At 39.1% G+C, this 18,120-nt stretch overlaps 1 protein-coding gene across 8 annotated transcripts in view; it reads right to left on the reverse strand.

The window, feature by feature from the left end:
• Atg10 (autophagy related 10) overlaps nucleotides 1-18,120 on the reverse strand; it is a 255,376-nt gene that overhangs the window by 67,176 nt on the left and 170,080 nt on the right. The window lies entirely within an intron of this gene.

Consider the following 18,120-nt stretch of genomic DNA (forward strand, 5'->3'; position numbering starts at 1 on the left):
CAGGAATAGCAGATACTGTTTGAGAAGGAGAAACAAAGCCAAACAATCCTTAGTATGATAGTGAAATTTAACACCTAACAAATGTGCAAGACAGGCTAGTACTGGTTAAAGGCTTAACAGAAGGCATCAATTCAACAGAACAGAAGTAGAGCTGGGAGAAAAGGTTAGTGGAAACCAACTGCACCCTTGGGCAGAGAAGAGACAAAATTGTGTATCTTGGTTTTCCTGAGCTATAACATTTGATATGTTTTGCCATAAGGTAAAAAGGACTGTATGTAAAATTTTCAAATAATGCTCTAATTAAAAGATTAAGATTAGAGTTAAAAAGGCAGTTTAGCTGACAAATACAATTGAAAGCAAGTTGGTCTAGTTGCATTAATATCAGGTCAAATAATTTTAGCTGATTTTTCTCCTAGACATGGGTTCACAAGAGGAGACTAGCTCTTCGTCCCATCTCTTTATTGATACAATGTATGTTCTTTTCCATACAACTAAACACTCACATACTAGCTGTCAAGACTTGTGCATTTTTCTTAAAGGAAAAAAATTGAGAAATCCCTCACAAACACATAAATTTTGCCATGAAATATCTTTCACAGTTTAATAAAATGAATAAAGGGCCAGTAAAGATTAATCTATGAAAATGCTTACTTAACATTGTAGACTGTTTGTGTAACTTAAGGATCTCTGCCTTTGTTTTCTTTAACAATAATAAAAGAACTGCTGGAGGTCTCACCATCCCAGGTTTCAAGATGCACTACAGAGTTATAGTAATAAAAACTGTGGCAGGGCCATAAAAACATGTATGTTTATCTATGGAACTGAATTAGAGATTGAGACATAATTCCACACAGATACCCAAGAAAGAGAAATAGAATATATTGTATGGAGAGATAAGAAGGAAAACTAGGATAGGTGGATTAAATGGAGGAGGATAGAGGGGAGGAGGAACACAAGGATGGATAACTAAAACGAAAGGCTATTTGAAAACCTACTACTACAGAAGCTTCCTAAAATATATATGTCTATGAGAGGAAGATAATTGGAGTCACCAAATGATGGTATACTCAAAGCTCCAACTAGACACCTTATGGTACTAAATAAAACCTTCCGTGCCAGGAATGGGTTATAAATTGTTCAGCCACTGGCCAAAGGGGCCCCTTGGAAACTCCCAATCATCACAGGCTATTGCCTAGGCTCTTGTTTGCTCTCCACAATCTGATAGTAAGGCCTTGCTGGTGAAGGCAATGCTAATTTATGTTGAAGAAGTCCTGCTGTGCCTAACTGAAAGTTTTGACCTTATCCACTAGTATCCACAGTACAGGAAGATACTCTGCCAACTACCAGAGGAGAAAGGTAATTATCAGTATCACCAACATAGAGATCCTGTGCCTTATAACAGAAACTTGTCTGTAAGATATACTGGTGCCACAGTGGCACAAATGTTTCGGGGAGAAACTGATCACTTTTTGATTGAATTTAAGGCCCACTCCATGAGAGAACACCAACACTAGATACTACTAAAATGGCCAAGAACCTGAGACTAGGTAAATCATGGGACTAGGGGAAAACCTTATTCTATTATTCTGCTAATTAAACAAAGTAAAAACAATAACTCTCAATGGCATACTGCTATATCCACAGACCAGTGTGCAGAGAAGCTTCTTTTTGCAGTGGATGGAAATTAATGTAGAGACTCATGATTGGACAATGGAAAGAGAGTGAGAGACACTGGAACACTAAGCCCTAAATGTTATGTCTTCATAGACCCCCTCCCCCCCAAACTCAGGGGTCTATGCAGAAGAGGGGGTGGAAAGATTCTAAGATTGATGGTTGCAAGTCCAGACACAACAGCACTGATGAGTTCAAGGAGGTTGAGCTGCACAAGACCTGCACGGTTCAAGTGAGACCTGGTCCCAACACTGACAGGGAAGGAGGGGAGATGGAGAAAGGGTTCCACCACTAAGCAATTGATACCTGCTGGGAGTGGGGCTATGTCCCACTCTCCAGGACAGGCCCATGTCCAGGCACAGTTGGCCAACACAAAGTGATGCCTCCATGTTTTGTTTTGTTTATTTAATGAACTAATTCATGTGCCCAGGGCAAAACTAAGACTAGCTAGAAGGAGCAGAGAGTTGTGACTCTTTATTTTTCAGATTACCTTCTATTACATATATTTTCTGAGACATCAAAAATAAGACACTTAACTGATAGAAAGCTGAGCAAAATCTATACAAACCCTATGATAGCTAAAAAGTTCAGCAAAATTTGTGGGCTCTAAGAACAATTCACTAATCAGCTACATTTAGATGTGAAACAATCTGAGAATGGACTTAGGAAATGAACCTAGGAAAGAAATAAAGAGCTAAATATAAAAGACATCCATGGATCAGAAGAGTCAATACTGGTAAGATGGCACCAAACTGATCTGAAAAACGCAATCTTAATTCTAACTACTTTTCTGGGCAGGAATTGAAAAGCTGGCCCCAAAATTAGTACTGAAATATAAGACATGTAAACTAATCAAAATCAATTCCAGAAAGAACAATCCTTATTCCAATGCAAGACAATCAGGACTGATTGTTATAAGGTCATAGTAGTCAAGTTGGAAGCCAGGTATGATGGTGGAAACCTGCCTGCTCAGCACTGGGGAGGCAGACAAAAGCAGATCAAGTCAAGGTTGAGGATGACCTGAGGTACATAAGACTCTGTCTTACGAAAACCAAACCAAATCAAACCAAACAACCCAAAACCAAACAACAACAAAACCTATGATGCTGCTGTAAGACTGTCTCCATAGTCAGTGGAGCAGAAATAGGAGTTCAGAAATTAATACAAACATATGTATTTAATTGAACATTATCAGTATGATTTAAATGGGAAAAGAGTTTAACAACAAACAGTTCTGATGCTCTGAGACAGCTATGTACAGAAAATGAACCTGACCTTCTGAAACCACATATAGCAGCACGTGAAAATAGAATGGAGGCTGCAGTTCAAAGGTTAAAACCATAAAATTGTTGAGGACTACATAGTTTAACCTTTGTGATCTTTTTTTATGAAGAGTAGTTTTGTCAATGTGAAACCTCAGGCATAAAGAAATGAAAGAAAAAACATGAAAGAAAACAAACACAGAGTAGGTTTTCTCAGTGTCAATATTTTGAACCAAATGCACTGCTAAGAAAGTGAACAAACAGTGCATAGAATAGGAGAAAATTTGAAAATTATATATCTGATTAGCATCTAGATTTCCTGAGAGGAGATATATATGCATATATAATAGATAATATATTATACCTATATATAATTTATTGTATGTTATATATTATTGTTGTACATTTATTATATGTTATATAATACATACTATATAAAATATATAATAAATAAATGATATGATATATGATTACTATATTTATATTATACAATATTTATATTTACTTATATATAATATATCATGAATAAATGTTTATTTATATAAAAATGTATAATGATAAATTATATATTCTATATAATATATACATGAAAACATACTCAATACTATTAGACATTAGGTAAATGTAAACAAAAACAACAGATACAATTTTGTATCCAACAGAAAATTAACAACTGAAAGATAATGACAACTACTGGCAAGGGTGGGGAAAGCAGGAAAGCCCACACATTGTTGGTGAAAATTAAAAAAATGTCAACTTATGCAAAAAGTAGTGTGGCAGCTTGTACTCAAAATTAAGCAGATTTACCATGTGATCCAGACAATCTTCTATTAGGTACATAAAAACAATCACTTACGAAAATGTATGTGTTTGCGCTAGCATTTTCCATATTAGAACAAGAAAATAACCCAAATATTCACAATACAATGAACAGACAAAATGTGGCATAACAGAATGTTATTCAGTCATCAAAAGGAATGAAATCCTTATAGAAGCTACAGTTCATATAAGCTAGATGAGAACAAGCTACATGAAGAACAGCTTGTGGCTTCATTTCTATAAATTCCAGAGCAGGTGAAAGAACAGGGACAGGTTAACTCGTGCTCTTGAAAGGATGAGGGGAAAAATGGATGGGGAGTGATTGCTCATCCAACTTTTAAGAATGAAGGAGATGCCCTAGAATTATATGGGAGTGTTGTTAAAATAGCATTCTGAATAAACGAAAATCCATTGAATTATGCATTTTCAAATGGTAGTCTTTGTGGTACGCCAATTATAGCTCAATGAAAAAGTCAAAACATTCCACAGGTTTTCCTCACTGTATTTATTTTTAATATGCCACATGAGATTAATCCATACCTGCAAAATGGCAAGAAGTATTCAATGTATAACGAGTGTGATATGAAAGCAAACTAGGACTTGTAAAAAGTTACGACTCAACTTTGCCAAGTCAAAATCCAAAGGGAACCATCCAAATACTTAAGCCATCAGGACTTTTGACTGATCAGCCTTTCTTGGTCGTGTAATAAAGGCACTGAAGTCAAGCACACACAATCTGTACAACAACTGCATTGTGCTGATTATTTCTTCTTATGAGATGGACTTTGGAAAACCAAAAATGATCATGTTACATTTACTCATTCAAATTGATTTTCTTTCTTAGCAGTTGTAATTAATTTGATTCTGAGAAGACAGAAGGGAGAAATGAGGGAGAAAAGGACCTTTAGATGAGATTTCATAAGCAACTGTCTGAGCAGAGACTCAACTGCTACCCTCCTGTGAACATTAGTTGTGTATGAACAAATCTAAATTTGAGAAACCTAAACTACTGTGTGCCAGGGTGTGAGGGATAGGCCACTTCAGTTTTGATTAATAAACACCATTTGAATAAGCCTGTGGTTGAGATGGAAGTAACGTCCTGGTAGAAAATGAGTGTATGGATTTGGAGGAAGTTACTTAGACATGAAATTGAATTCCTTCCTTTTACCAGCAAATGGTCTAAAAAACCAGGTACAATATAATGCTATTCTACACCAGAAATACTGAGGGCATGTCAAGGTATATCCATATCTCAGGGGAAGCTACAGACTTAGCCACAGACCTACTAGCAACTGCTAAGCGGCATGGCTCAGGAGAAGCTTGACAGATTCTCACTGGGGTCTACAGGGCTATCCCTGCCCTTTGCAGCCTTAGGACACTACCCCTGTGATTTGTCAGCCCATCCCATAACAAGCTACACAGCTCTCAAATTATGTAAAACTGTGGATCTTTCCTGCCAGGCGGTAGTGGCACATGCCTTTAGTCCCGGCACTTGTAAGGCAGAAGCAGGTGGATCTCTGCGTTCGAGGCTAGCCTAGCATACAGAGTGAGTTCCAGGATGGCCATAACTGTACATCTTTCCTAAGGAAGAAATTTTGAAGTAAACAGATGTAGGATTTAGTTCTTTGGGGTGAGACTGTACAGTCCTTTCTCCCTCAGTTCTCGAGGAGCCAAATGAGTGCTTTTAAGTATTCAAATAGTCTTTGGGAATGAGTAAATTCACAGTGAACTCAGCCTGGATATTCCACAACCTTATTATCTAGAAGAGGCAGCTGACCAACTCAACACACACAAAAGCCTTATATCTCAAGACTCTACTTATCCTATGCTGCAAAGGAAAAATTCTGAAGGCATCCAGGCAGTTGTGTTCATTTGTTTACAGATCTAACAAATGGAGAATGCTGGCAGCTACTCCCGTAGGCTAACTCTGGACAGAGGAAGAACCTTTGGTTTGGGGAAGAATAAAAATCAGACACACAAACACACAACTTCCAGAAAGTTATCTAAAGTTAACGATGCTAACTTGGAATGTTTTGGGATTATAAATAATTTAATTTTCTCCCACACAGTATCTTATATTTATAGAAAGTTATATATACATATGTATATATTTCTTTTAAATCAGACAAAGAATGATTACTCTTTGTCTTTCATCAATAAAAATGTAGAAAAAATAAAATGCTTGTTGAAATAGACAAAGTAATGAAGTAAAATACACATATTTTAGATGAGGCAACCATGATCACCTATAAAACATGTATCTATTCTAAAAGCATTCTAATTCAAAACATTTCAAACCTGCAATGCACATCTGCAGGCTTAATCTGGACAGCAATTTCAAAGGACCTTCACAGTACAAACTATCCACCAGATCACACTGCTAACGCTCTGCAGTTCAAAGACTGAACAGCCCTCTATGTCTCCTACAACAGCCTAAGTGGTTTTTGTAAAGGGGAATCCTGTTTTGTCTTTGTTAGTGTGCGAGTGCTCTGTCTGCACGTACTACTGTATGCTAGAGGGCGTCAGGCCCCTTAGAAGTGGTTGGGAGCCACCATGCGGGTGCTGGGAATTGGCTCAGGAGCTCGGAAGAGCAGCCAGTGCTGTCTACCACCGAGCCATCTCACCCGCCCCAAGAATCCTGTTTTATATTTTAAAATGATCTATGTAGAATTTGGTGCAAGAAAAAACTTAATCTCTTCAGACACATCTCCTTCCTTCTACAGAATAAAACAACACACTGAGTTAGCCTTCTTTTGGATTGCTTCTACTAGAGAGCACTGACACATCCCTAAGCCCAGGCTTTCTATTACATCTGTCATTTCTCCCATTACTTAGCGCTTATTAAGTTGTCATAGTAGAGTTTATGTATGCATTGTATATTAGAGGGAGTAGAGATACATATATGTATATTACCTGACATGCTTTGGAAAAGCAGACTAGACAGAAGGAAGTACAACTGGACAAATACACTGAAAAAATAACCTCAGCATACCATAAGATAATAGTAATGACTCTCATAAATACTTGATATACTTTGGTGTTATCTTTATTTATTGGTCAATCTTTAAAATAATAATATTGGCTATAAACATTAATATGGGTGAACTTAGCAGACGGTATGGTCAAGAACCAGAGAAAATGACTAAGGAGGAAATGCTGAAGAGGCGCAAGTGAAATTAAAAGTAAAGTTAAAGAAATCCACGAGACTATGTGTACAGCAATTGTTCCAACCAAAATGCGATCAAACACAGGGTGTGGCGTTGCACACCAGCCTGTGGGGGTGGGGACAGTTCAAGGGAGGTTGGGTCCATAGTGAGGTTGAAGCCAACCTGAGCTACATGAGACACTGCCCCAGCAAGGGGTAAAACAGCATCTTTGTTTGGTAGCTTGCTGTCCTACTGAAGACGGGAAACAAATCAGGGTGGAGCCCAGCTGAGCCTGCATTCCTTCCCTCTCCCTCCTGTGCCCACCTTTCCCCTCACGCCTGCCTCTAGACATCACTCACCACCTACCCACCACAGCTCCTTTCTAAAATACTGTAAGTGAGGATATAAATATTCCTCAAACCTGAAGTTTGGGAACTAAGGTGTTTATTAAAAATTAAAAATTGATAGTAGGTAACTATCAAAATGAAACGTGTTAGGGTGAGTAATATTAAAATTAATTATTACATATTTTAAATGGCATTTTATATTTATATTTACATGATTACTCCTTTTTCAGGAATAGAAATTCTATTGACATACTATTAAATTCCTTAAATAAGGTTTTTAGATAAATTCAAGGCATACGCTGAATCAAAAGTTTAATGATCAAAAGCCAAGTGTTATTCTGCTCAGCTAGATGCATGTGCAACAGAGACTATTAGCTAGCATCTTGTTTTTATTGTCCAGCAAAATCAAGCTAAACATGTGAGCTCAAACACATCAGTAGATCCAGGTTACTTAGAAGAAATACAATCTTAAACTATGAATTGTCGACTCTCACTAAAATGGAACAAACAAATATGAGAAATTATGTCAATAGTACTAAATTAAAAATAAATATCTTTATTTAGATTAATTTGAACATTAGTTGTGAGTGGTCAGAAACTTCAGAAAGTTCAAGCTGGACAGGATCATAGTGTGACACCAGCACCTGAGCATTAGTGACTCCTGTTGCAAGCTAAGATACTCATGAAAGACAAGTTTGCCAAAGACAATGACAGAGAAGTTCCACGTGCTGCCTCTTCTTTTTTATATACCCGTGTGCACATGTGTGCTCATGTTTGGGGGAGCCCAGAACAGGGAATCAGACCCCCTGCATCTGGAGTCACAGATGGCTATACTAAGCCAGTGACATTGATGCTGGCCAGAACTTGGATCCTCTGCAAGAGCAGCAAATGCTCTTAAGCAATGAGCCATTTCTCCAGTCTTCATATGCTTCTTCATGCAAGGAAAGTGAAGGGTACAAACCAAACTCATAAAGGCTTTGTAAAAATGTGGTGGTTCTCTACAAACAAGAAAAGCACAAGGGCTATGAATGATAGTGGATTTTCCTGGATTGATGAAATGATGAATATGGAAAGTGAGTACTTTGGTGACATACAGTATCCATGACCACCAACAGTCAATAAATATTAAAAGATACAATGCACATGCCATTTGACAGTCTAAAGACAATCAGGGGAGGAGTCAGAGAAAAGACCAGCCCTGTCCTTATTAAGATGCCACCGGAGTAAACATACAATTCTTGGAGCATGTTTTACCCTCCTAAGAATGTGGCAGAATTCCTGGGAACTGTTAAATTATTACATCTACAAAACAAAACAAAAAACAACAACAAAAAAACCCCACCCTCCTGAAAGACAGGTGCAGCACTGTGCCTTCATACACTTGCTTACTGAATGTCTTATTAGTGCCCAGAATACCTACAAATGCAGACACGACAAATCAGCAGCAAATTCCAGAGAAAACCACCTCACAATATTGGCGGTGCTATTTAAACCAAACTCCAGAGTGAAAAAGCCAGCGTGGAGTTGGCAGTTTCTCTGAAGAAGCTGCAGCAACCTAAAAAGCATCTTAATTTTCTTGTCATTTAAGAATTAGCCACTTCCAGCTGATGCCGATCCTACCAGGTGCACTAAATTGATGTCATTATAACCCATCAGGAGAGACCCAGGGAGACCTATGGCAACACTAAGAAGTTTTGTCAAACAGCTGTGTGTTTTAATTGATTTGTACTATTTAAAATAGGAAGAGTTAAAAGTCAGTTATCGGATGTTGTGTAAAAGAGATGCCTGAAGACTCTAGGGAGACTGAGTTCAGAAGAAGCCAATCATTGGAGCTTTGCTTGAGCACTTACAGTTCTTACTAGAGGAAGCACAATTAAATAATCAGCTTATCAGCTATCATTATAAATTACCAGGCAGAACATGAAGCTTCCTTATTTTAAGACCCCTTAGCCAATGACTTCCTGCAACACTGAGAGTCAAAAGCAATCTATTCATCAAAGATACCTCAAGTGTTTTTGTTGTTGTTGAATTTTATATATATGCTTTATTTTTAATCTTTGAGAAACTTTTTATGGTAAGAAAATGAAACTTTCTGAAATTATGATACTTTTGAACGTTTTAGGCAAGTCTAGGTTTTCAAGATAAAAATCCTGGTATATGAGGTAAATGTGTTTTACAGAGGCCCCTGTTCTCTACATCCTATAATACTTAAGATAGTGCTTTTTCATTCTCATGTGTATGTGAGGTGCATATATATGTATGCTTGTTTGCATGTGTGTGGGCACATGCGTGTTGATTCTGGGAATCAGCCTCAATGGCTCATCATCTTATTCAAGGACAGGGCCTCTCAATCATATCTAGAACTCATGATAAGACTAGTCTCACTAGAGAGCTTGATGCAGAAATCCTGTCTCCATTTTCTCAGGCTAAAAATCACAGCTGGAATGGTACAACCATTAAGCATTTATATGGGTTCTGGAGATCTGAACTCTGGTCCTCACACTTGTCCAACAAACATGAGGAGAGCCATTTTCCCAGTTCTTGCGCAGGCCATGCAATACAAGGAAGAGAAGCAATCAATATGCTTCTTCATAGGTCCACCATGAAGCATCATTCACTGACTTGGACTCTTTCCCCTTACACACATTGAACAGAACACAAAGTGCTTCCAAATTCTTGATTTCCAAATTTAAACCATACAGCTCAGGTGCTAGAAATAATCTTTTTAAAAGGAGGTAAGATACACGTTGAGATTCATGGATAGCTCTCCTAAGAATCAAAGCAGGGACTTGAAGAGAAGGCAGTTTTGAAAAGAGATCAGTGTGCACATATGTTCATCACTCATGAGCCTGAGTGCACACGTGTATAAAATGATACAACACAGTAGACTCCTTTGTGATTTGGGAATTTGAAAATAGAAATGATACGTCCTCAGCACATCAGCTGTGGAGATGGAAATCGTATAGAGAAACACACCTTCCAGCATGTGTTCACGTAAGCAGCTTAGGGTGGACATGACAGGAGCAGGGACAGCGTCAGGAGGTTCCTAAGGCTGCCAGGCATTCCTCAGGCACAGTGCCTAGGGGCCATCTACTCTTTAGGAGCCCGTGAAAATGTTTATACTACCGGTAAAAATAAAAGAAAAACAACTTTTAGGTGAAATTAAATATTTTGAACATATAATGTGAACATGGTCATCTCTAATATAACAGTTATAAAATTATAATTTTAATATTTTTGTGTGGAAAAAGGCACCCGCAATGGTTTGTAATTGACTTCTAGTGTGTACCCTAATGTTTATATACTAGAAATTTGGCCCCTTCTGTAGTAGTTTGAGGTGGCTGAGCCTGGTAGAAAGGAGTTTATGTTATCAGGATTGTATTAGTTACTTTCTTTGTGCTGTGAGGTGTTACATCCCTAGCAGAAACAAGTCAGCCGCAGATGGCCTTTGGATATGCAACAAACCTATTGTCAGGCAAGAAACACCAATTAAATGTGGGGAGCCTCACATATGTGTATATGCTGTGTGTGCATATACTCAAGTGCGTGCACACACACAGACACATATACACAATGAGATGAACTTAGAAGAGTTGGTGGGAAGGTAAAGCGGATAAAAGAGGACAATGGAGGAGTGACTTTAACTTAAAAAAAAAACATTGTGCACATGCCTGTGTGCATGTGTTCATGCAAAATTATGAAAGAATAAATACATTTAGAAAAATAAATGGAAAGGTGTTCTGGAAACGGAATTATGCACTGTACAAGCTTTGGAAATTGTCTTTTTGCACTTGGATTAATTGTGTAGTGATCCATCCAGGTTGCTGAATGTCACTAGCTGGCTCCTTTTGATTGCTGAGTAGCCTTCCAGGGTAAGAGTGTGCACACAGCCTGTTTAAACGTCTGTGCACTGAAGGGCACCTATCTCATTTCTGTTTGTGGCTGTTACTAATAACACTGCTATGAACACGTATGCAAAGCCCTTACTTTTAAAGAGGCATACTCACATATTTATAGGGGAGATAAAATGATGTCTAAAATCTGTGTCAAAAAATCCCAAACTGGATGAGATACCAAAAGCTATCAATAAATAAAACAGTCTGAGGCTAGGGTGTATCTATGTTGTTAGAATATCTGATTATCATATGGGGAAGCTAGGTTCAACCACAAATAACTAAAAAAAAACGAATGAATGAATGAGTTAATGAATTAATGAATAAACAAACAAGTTCACAAAAAAGTTTGTAAGTGTATATACTATCATCTATACTTTCAGATATGTTTGAAATTTCTTAAAATCCAGGATTTAAGAAAATAAGAAAGAAAAAACTACTTATTTGACCATATGCATCTCCCTCCACATACAAGATACTAAAGAAAAAATTAGATATTTGTTTTTTTAAAATCCTGTGCCCTTATCCTGTGCTGAGATCACAGACTTCTTTGCCCTGATACACAGGGCCCATACCTTTAGTGATGGTCACCGGAACGACCACTCTGGCAATTTCCGAGCTAGGTGCTGGTTGGCTTTCTTTAAGAAGCTGTTATTGGGCTGCAGGGTTGAGATGACAGCTAACGTGTAAGGTTGGACAAAGGCAGGTGAGTAATCAACATAATCAGATGTATGAGATTCACGAGTGGCTTGTCTTCAAAAGAGCGGGTTCATGTCTGACACGAACAAGCCCTTATCATCAAGACAAATCTCAGAGAACAGAAGTGTGATTACTGAAGATGAAGAGCAACAAACTATATGAGCACAATCAGGACTGAAAATGAAGTGAAATGCATTTTATATTATGCAAAGGCTGCTTTTGTTTTTAAGGCACTCTGGAGGGCAGGATAATATTACAGTGTTCAGTCTGCAAGCTAATGATTCTTTAGCACAATTCTGCAAACCATGTATACTATTTGGTGTCACCAATATTCTATCAGCTTATTCTCCTCTCGGGTTGCATCACACCTTCCCACTCCATCCCACTGCAGACACCTTGTTTTGTTCAGCATGAGCTTATAAAAATGCAGATCTACTGTCCCAAAGATCTCAAGCAACAGAAAAGATAAATACCAGCGTGTTAGCCAACCTGGGATTAAGAACCAAAATCTTCAAAGCAAATACATATAACAACCCTCAAATGCCAAGTGGTGCCCATGGCTACAAATGAGTTTTTCTTGCTGTTTCAACTTTGTTAAGTGACTAAAGCTTTTTTTTTAAAGCATATATATATATATATATATATATATATATATATATATATATACAGTCTTTTTTATTATTAGTTACATTTTATTAACTCTGTATCCCAGCTGTATCCTGTTCCCTCATTCCCTCCCAATTCCACCCTCCCACCCTCATCTCCTCCCTGCCCCTTTCCAAGTCCACTGATTGGGGAGGACCTCCTTTCATCTGACCCTAGCTTATCAGGTATCTTCAGGACTGGCTGCAAAGTCCTCCTCTGTGGCCTAGCAGGACTGTTCCTCCCTTGGGGGTGGGGAGGTCAAAGAGCCTGCCATTGAGTTCCTGTCAGAAATAGTCTCTGTTCCCCTTACTAGGGAAACCAATTGGTTACTGAGCTACCACGAGCTACATCCGAGCAGAGGTTCTAGGTTATATACATACATGGTCCTTGGTGGAGTATGGGACATAATGAAAGCAGTGCTTAGAAGAAAATTCATAGCACTAAATGCCTTCAAAAGAAATTTGTGACATCTCATACAAGCAACTTAATGGCCCAACTGAAAGCCCTAGAAAAAAAAGAAGCAAATACATTCAAGAGGAGTATTTCCTCTTGAATACTCAAACTCAAGGCGGAAATCAATCAATTAGAAACAAAACTATTCAAAGAATCAAAGAAACCAAGAGCTGGTTCTTTGAGAAAATCAACAAGATAGACTAAAGCTTAAATGCAGATTTTACTGAAGTATTATCAGAAGAAGTTGTTTAAACTGCCCATAGTCAAAATACCAATGAAAAGTCCACCTACATTTTATAGTTAAGCATATAAAATATTAAGTAGCCCCATGTTAGAACTAACAATGCTTACTGCAATCAGATTTGATGTGTAACATGACAGCGCTACGACAAATGGAGAAAGGGGGCATTTAAATATCTATAAATTTAAATACATTAGACAATTCTCTAAAAGAGTATGCCGATTGGTTCATTAGATTGTATAAACATCTTAGATGTTCCATAAATAGAAAGAACTCTATTGGTAACACTGGGTTAAGAAACAAAAGAAAACACAGGTGAATTCAAAATACCATTCCTTTGTCATGAGATAGAACAGAGATGCATGGAATTGAAACACAAAATTATACAACTACAGACTATGACTAGATGGGCACTGAGATTGGTAACAGCCATTAATGAAGAAAAGGAAAGGGGTAGGAACAGAATCAAGAGCACAATTGGAACACAATTAAAAAGGAGTTAAGTAGTTAAAATTGAGTGTGGGAACACACGCCTTTAACCCTAGCACTCAGGAGGCAGAGGCAAGATCTCTGTGAGTTTGAGGCCAGCCTGATGAGTTCTAGGCCAGCCAGAGTTCTACAGCGAGACCCCTTTATTTTTAAAAATGCAAAATACATACATTTTGCATACAATCTTCCTATATCCCTTGCCATCTTCCTTGGCATTTTAAACCTTTCCTTTGTCCTGTGGATTCTGACTCAATGGGATAAATTTCTGGCGGTGTGTGGTCATTGACATTAGAGAAAGCTGAAACAGCATTCACTTGGACATACTTAGCATTAACAGAAGTCAGTTTTCCTTAAGTAAGATGATCTTCCTCAAAACCTATGTGGCTGTTTTTTAATTGTTACTATTACTGGCGTGAGAGCACAGACATACACACCATGACATGCCTGTGGCACTCAGCAGCCAACTTTGAGGGGTCGTTCTTTCTTTCCATCTTTCATGGGTTCTGGAGATCAAACTCAGATTGCCAGGCTTGTTTGCGATGCGCTTTTACACACTGAGCCATCTTGGAGTCCCTGTGCAGCTGTTTTGCTCATGTATCAAGCTTCTGTACTCATCGTAACCACACGGATTCCTGGCCAACAGAACCAGGCTGCAGGATGACCTAGCTGAGGTAGTCTGAAAGGATCCAATGGAAGAGTATAGGGAGCTATCCAGACAGAAAGAAGAAGGCAATAAAACCAAGAAGAATTTCAGAGCAAATGACAGAAAAATGGGCATAAAGAAACCAATAGCCATGTTTTACAAGAGCTGCACAGAGTGGAAAAAAAGATGAATTTTAGAAAGCAGGTGGGCATCAGGGAGTGGCAACCAGGGAAGGCAGGTAGGGCATATAGATGGTGCCCTGTGAGCACTTGCAGAGCTGTTGCAGGGCTGTTCAGACTGAGATGAGTGAGCAGTGCTTAAGAAGGCACAACTAGGGAAGGGGCCAGGGAGGAAGGCAGCCAAGAACTAGGGAAGGGCAGCTTCATGCAGTGATCCGGGGAAATCATAGTTTGGACTGGCAGGTGAGGGCGAAAAGGAAAGGAAAGGCACGGCTGAAGTTTGCCCTCAGTTAAAAACCTAGAAAATGGTCACCTGCAACCTCACCAAAGAACTACTCATGTTAACAGGTAAGTAAGCTGCCATTACTATGATCAAATCCACATGATGGAGTAGCTTAATAGCTGATAAAGCCATTTTTCAACAACACTTTTATTAAGCTAAGTGGAGAGAGACTTGGAAAAAATTTTTGATACAAGTAAAAATTATTTATGTTCATGATATTTGCAAAGTGATGAGTATTTTGAAATTTCTAAAATAATTAACTACTATTTTAATAAGGCAGTAGTAAAGGCATTATGGACAGGCCTGTTTCCAATACTTTCGCAAATTTGCTTTTTATATCTCCTTTTGTAGATCTATTTTCATCTTTTGCATATTGCAAACCTATTACTAATCACGAATTCACATTTTCTTTTGCAAATGCACCTACAAGTAAAACTGTGAAGTAATTATGAACACTATGAGTGAAAGCACCTTCTCTAGGGCATCCAGGCTACACAGTGAGACCTTGTATCAAAAAGAAGAATGTGAAAACTAAATCAATATATTTTGCACATGATCTTTCTACACCCTTTGTTATCTTCCTTGACACTTAAAAGCAAACATTTTCTCTATCAAAGGTATATATTTCTGGGCACTCTGTGTCTGTGTATACATTGTGTGCATATATTCTGATTTAGAGCTCTAGAATCTGCCTATCTCCACTGAAACTCTGGGGTTACAGGATGATGGGTCCAACCCAAGTTTTTATGCTCCCACAGCAGCTACTTCCTTCTATCCTTTCTTTTTCTCTTTCTTTCTTTCCATTCTTTCCCTCCTTCCTTCCTTCCTTCTTACAATTTATTTACTTTGTATTCCTGCTGCAGCCTCCTCCTTCATCTTCTCCCTCCCTCTTCTCCCTCAATGCCCTTTCCCTAGTCTCCTGAAAGGGAAGGTCCTCCTCCCCTTCCATCTGACCCTAGCCTAACAGGTCTCACCAAGGCTGGCTGCATCATCTTCCTCCATGGCCTGGCAAGGCTGCACCCCCCCCCCCCAGCGGGAGGTGATCAAAGAGCCAGCCACTGAATTCATGTCAGAGACAGACCCTGTACCAGGGAACCCACTTGGAAACTGAGCAGCCTATCGGCTTCCTCTGAGCAGGGGGTCTAGGTCCTCTCCATGCATGGTCCTTGGTTGGAGTATTGGTCTCTGCAGAACCCCCGGGGCCCAGGGTTTTTGGAACTCCTTGTGGAGTTCCAGTTCCCTCCAGGTCTTTTTATCTCCCTCTTCTTCCATAAGGTTTCCTGCACTCTGCCCAAAGTTTAGCTATGAGTCTCAGTATCTCCTTTGATACCCTGGTGGGTAGAGTCTTTCAGAGGTCCTCTGTGGAAGGTTCCTGTCCTGTTCCTTGTCTTCTCCCACTTCTGATAACTATCCTGTTTGCCCTTCTGAATGAGGATTAAGCATCTTCCCTAGGGTCCTCCTTGTTCTTTACCTTCTTTAGGGCTATAGATTTTAGTATGTTTATCTTATATCATATGTCTAATATCCACTTATAAGTGAGTATATACCATGTGTGTTTTTCTGTTTCTGGGTTACCTCACTCGGGATGATCTTTTCTAGTTCCTACCATTTGCCTGAAAATTTCATTATTTCCTTGTTTTTAATTGCTGAATAGTATTCCACTGTAAAAATGTACCTCACTTTCTGTATCCATTCCTCCACTGAGGGACATCTGGGTTGTTTCCAGATTCTGGCTGTTACCAATAGAGCTGCACAGCAGCCACTTCTAAGCCAACTCTCCAACTCTACTGTCTCCTCCCCTCTCCTTCTTTTCCCCTTCCCTCTCTTCCCTCCCTCCTTCCTTTCCTATTTTTGTCTTGAGAGAGGATCTTGCTACATAAAGCTGGCTGGCCTCAAACTTACTGAGCTTCTCCTGCCTTCCCGGGTGCTGGAAGCTCCTATTTCTTTTTTTTTTCCTTTTGTTTATTTTTTATTTTTATTAATTACAGTTTATTCACTTTGTATCCCCCCTGGTGCTCCCTCCCTCCTGCCCTCCCAATCCCACCCTCCCTTCCCCTTCTCCACCCATGCCCCTCCCCAAGTCCACTGATGGGGAAGGTCTTCTTCCCCTTCCTTCTGATCCTAGTCTATCAGGTCTCATCAGGAGTGACTGCATTGTCTTCCTCTGTGGCCTGGTTAGGCTACTCCCCTCTCAGGGGGAGGTGATTAAAGAGCAGGCCAAAGTCCCAATTTATTTCTAATATCAGAGATCAGACCTCTACTCTTGCCTGATGCGTCTAAAACAAAAAGGGGGAACTATAGAGAGCTGCGGAATGCTATGCCTTAAAGACGGAGCTGGTTTCCGCCTTCCACCTTCCCAATGGTGAGTGCTCTCTGTCACGAACAACTCCACATTTGGCTAAGGCCGAGGATCTGGCTTGCTTCCATGTATGTGGACCTATCTGCATTGCCCCCGTGGCACGCCTGGGTTGGCTACCCAGAGGCTATTTAAGCTGTGGGCTGGCTTTCCCCGGGGTCCGAGGATTGTTCAATGTTCCTGAATAAACTGCATTGAAAAAAAATAAAAATAAAATAAATAAATAAATAAATAAATAAATTATATGCATATGTATAATTTACAAAATATATACATAAATAAAATATATTATAAATATAAATTAACACACACAAAAAAAAAAAGAGCAGGCCAATCAGTTCATGTCAGAGACAGTCCCTGTTCCCTTTACTAGGGAACCCACTTGGACACTATTCTGCCATGGGCTACATCTGTGCAGGGGTTCTAGGTTATCTCCATGAGTGGTTCTTGGAGTATCAGTCTCAGAAAAGACCCCTGTACCCAGCATTTTTGGTTCTGTTGCTCTCCTTGTAGATAGAGCTCCTGTCCTCTCCAGGTCTTACTATCTCCCACTTCTTTCATAAGATTCCCTGAACTCCGCTCAAAGTTTGGCTGTAAGTCTCAGCATGACAATCCTATTTCTTAATGTCTGAGCCAACTTAGATTCTGTTTCCACGTCTAAAGCTTTTGTTGGTACTAGCATACACTAAGTACCATGCTGGTCCTGGGCATATGGTGAAGAGTGAAACAGAAAAGAGGACACGCTCTGCCCACAGGGGAGCTCACATCACATTTTAAAAAAGAAGTCATTCGAATATATAATTCAAAATTATAATAAGCTCCATGAAAGAGAATTATACGGTGGTATGAAAGCATTTAATATGGAAAGTAAAGCACACCTGCATCTGTGAAGATGTTTTTAAAGACACTGTCTCTGAATTGATTCTCGAAGGGTGTAGAGGACTGAAGCAGGGTGAAGTAGGTGAGAGACCTAGATGAAGAGTGAGTTAGGATC

This window comes from Meriones unguiculatus, chromosome 2 (assembly GCF_030254825.1).
Source record: "Meriones unguiculatus strain TT.TT164.6M chromosome 2, Bangor_MerUng_6.1, whole genome shotgun sequence".
Lineage (NCBI taxonomy): Eukaryota > Metazoa > Chordata > Mammalia > Rodentia > Muridae > Meriones > Meriones unguiculatus.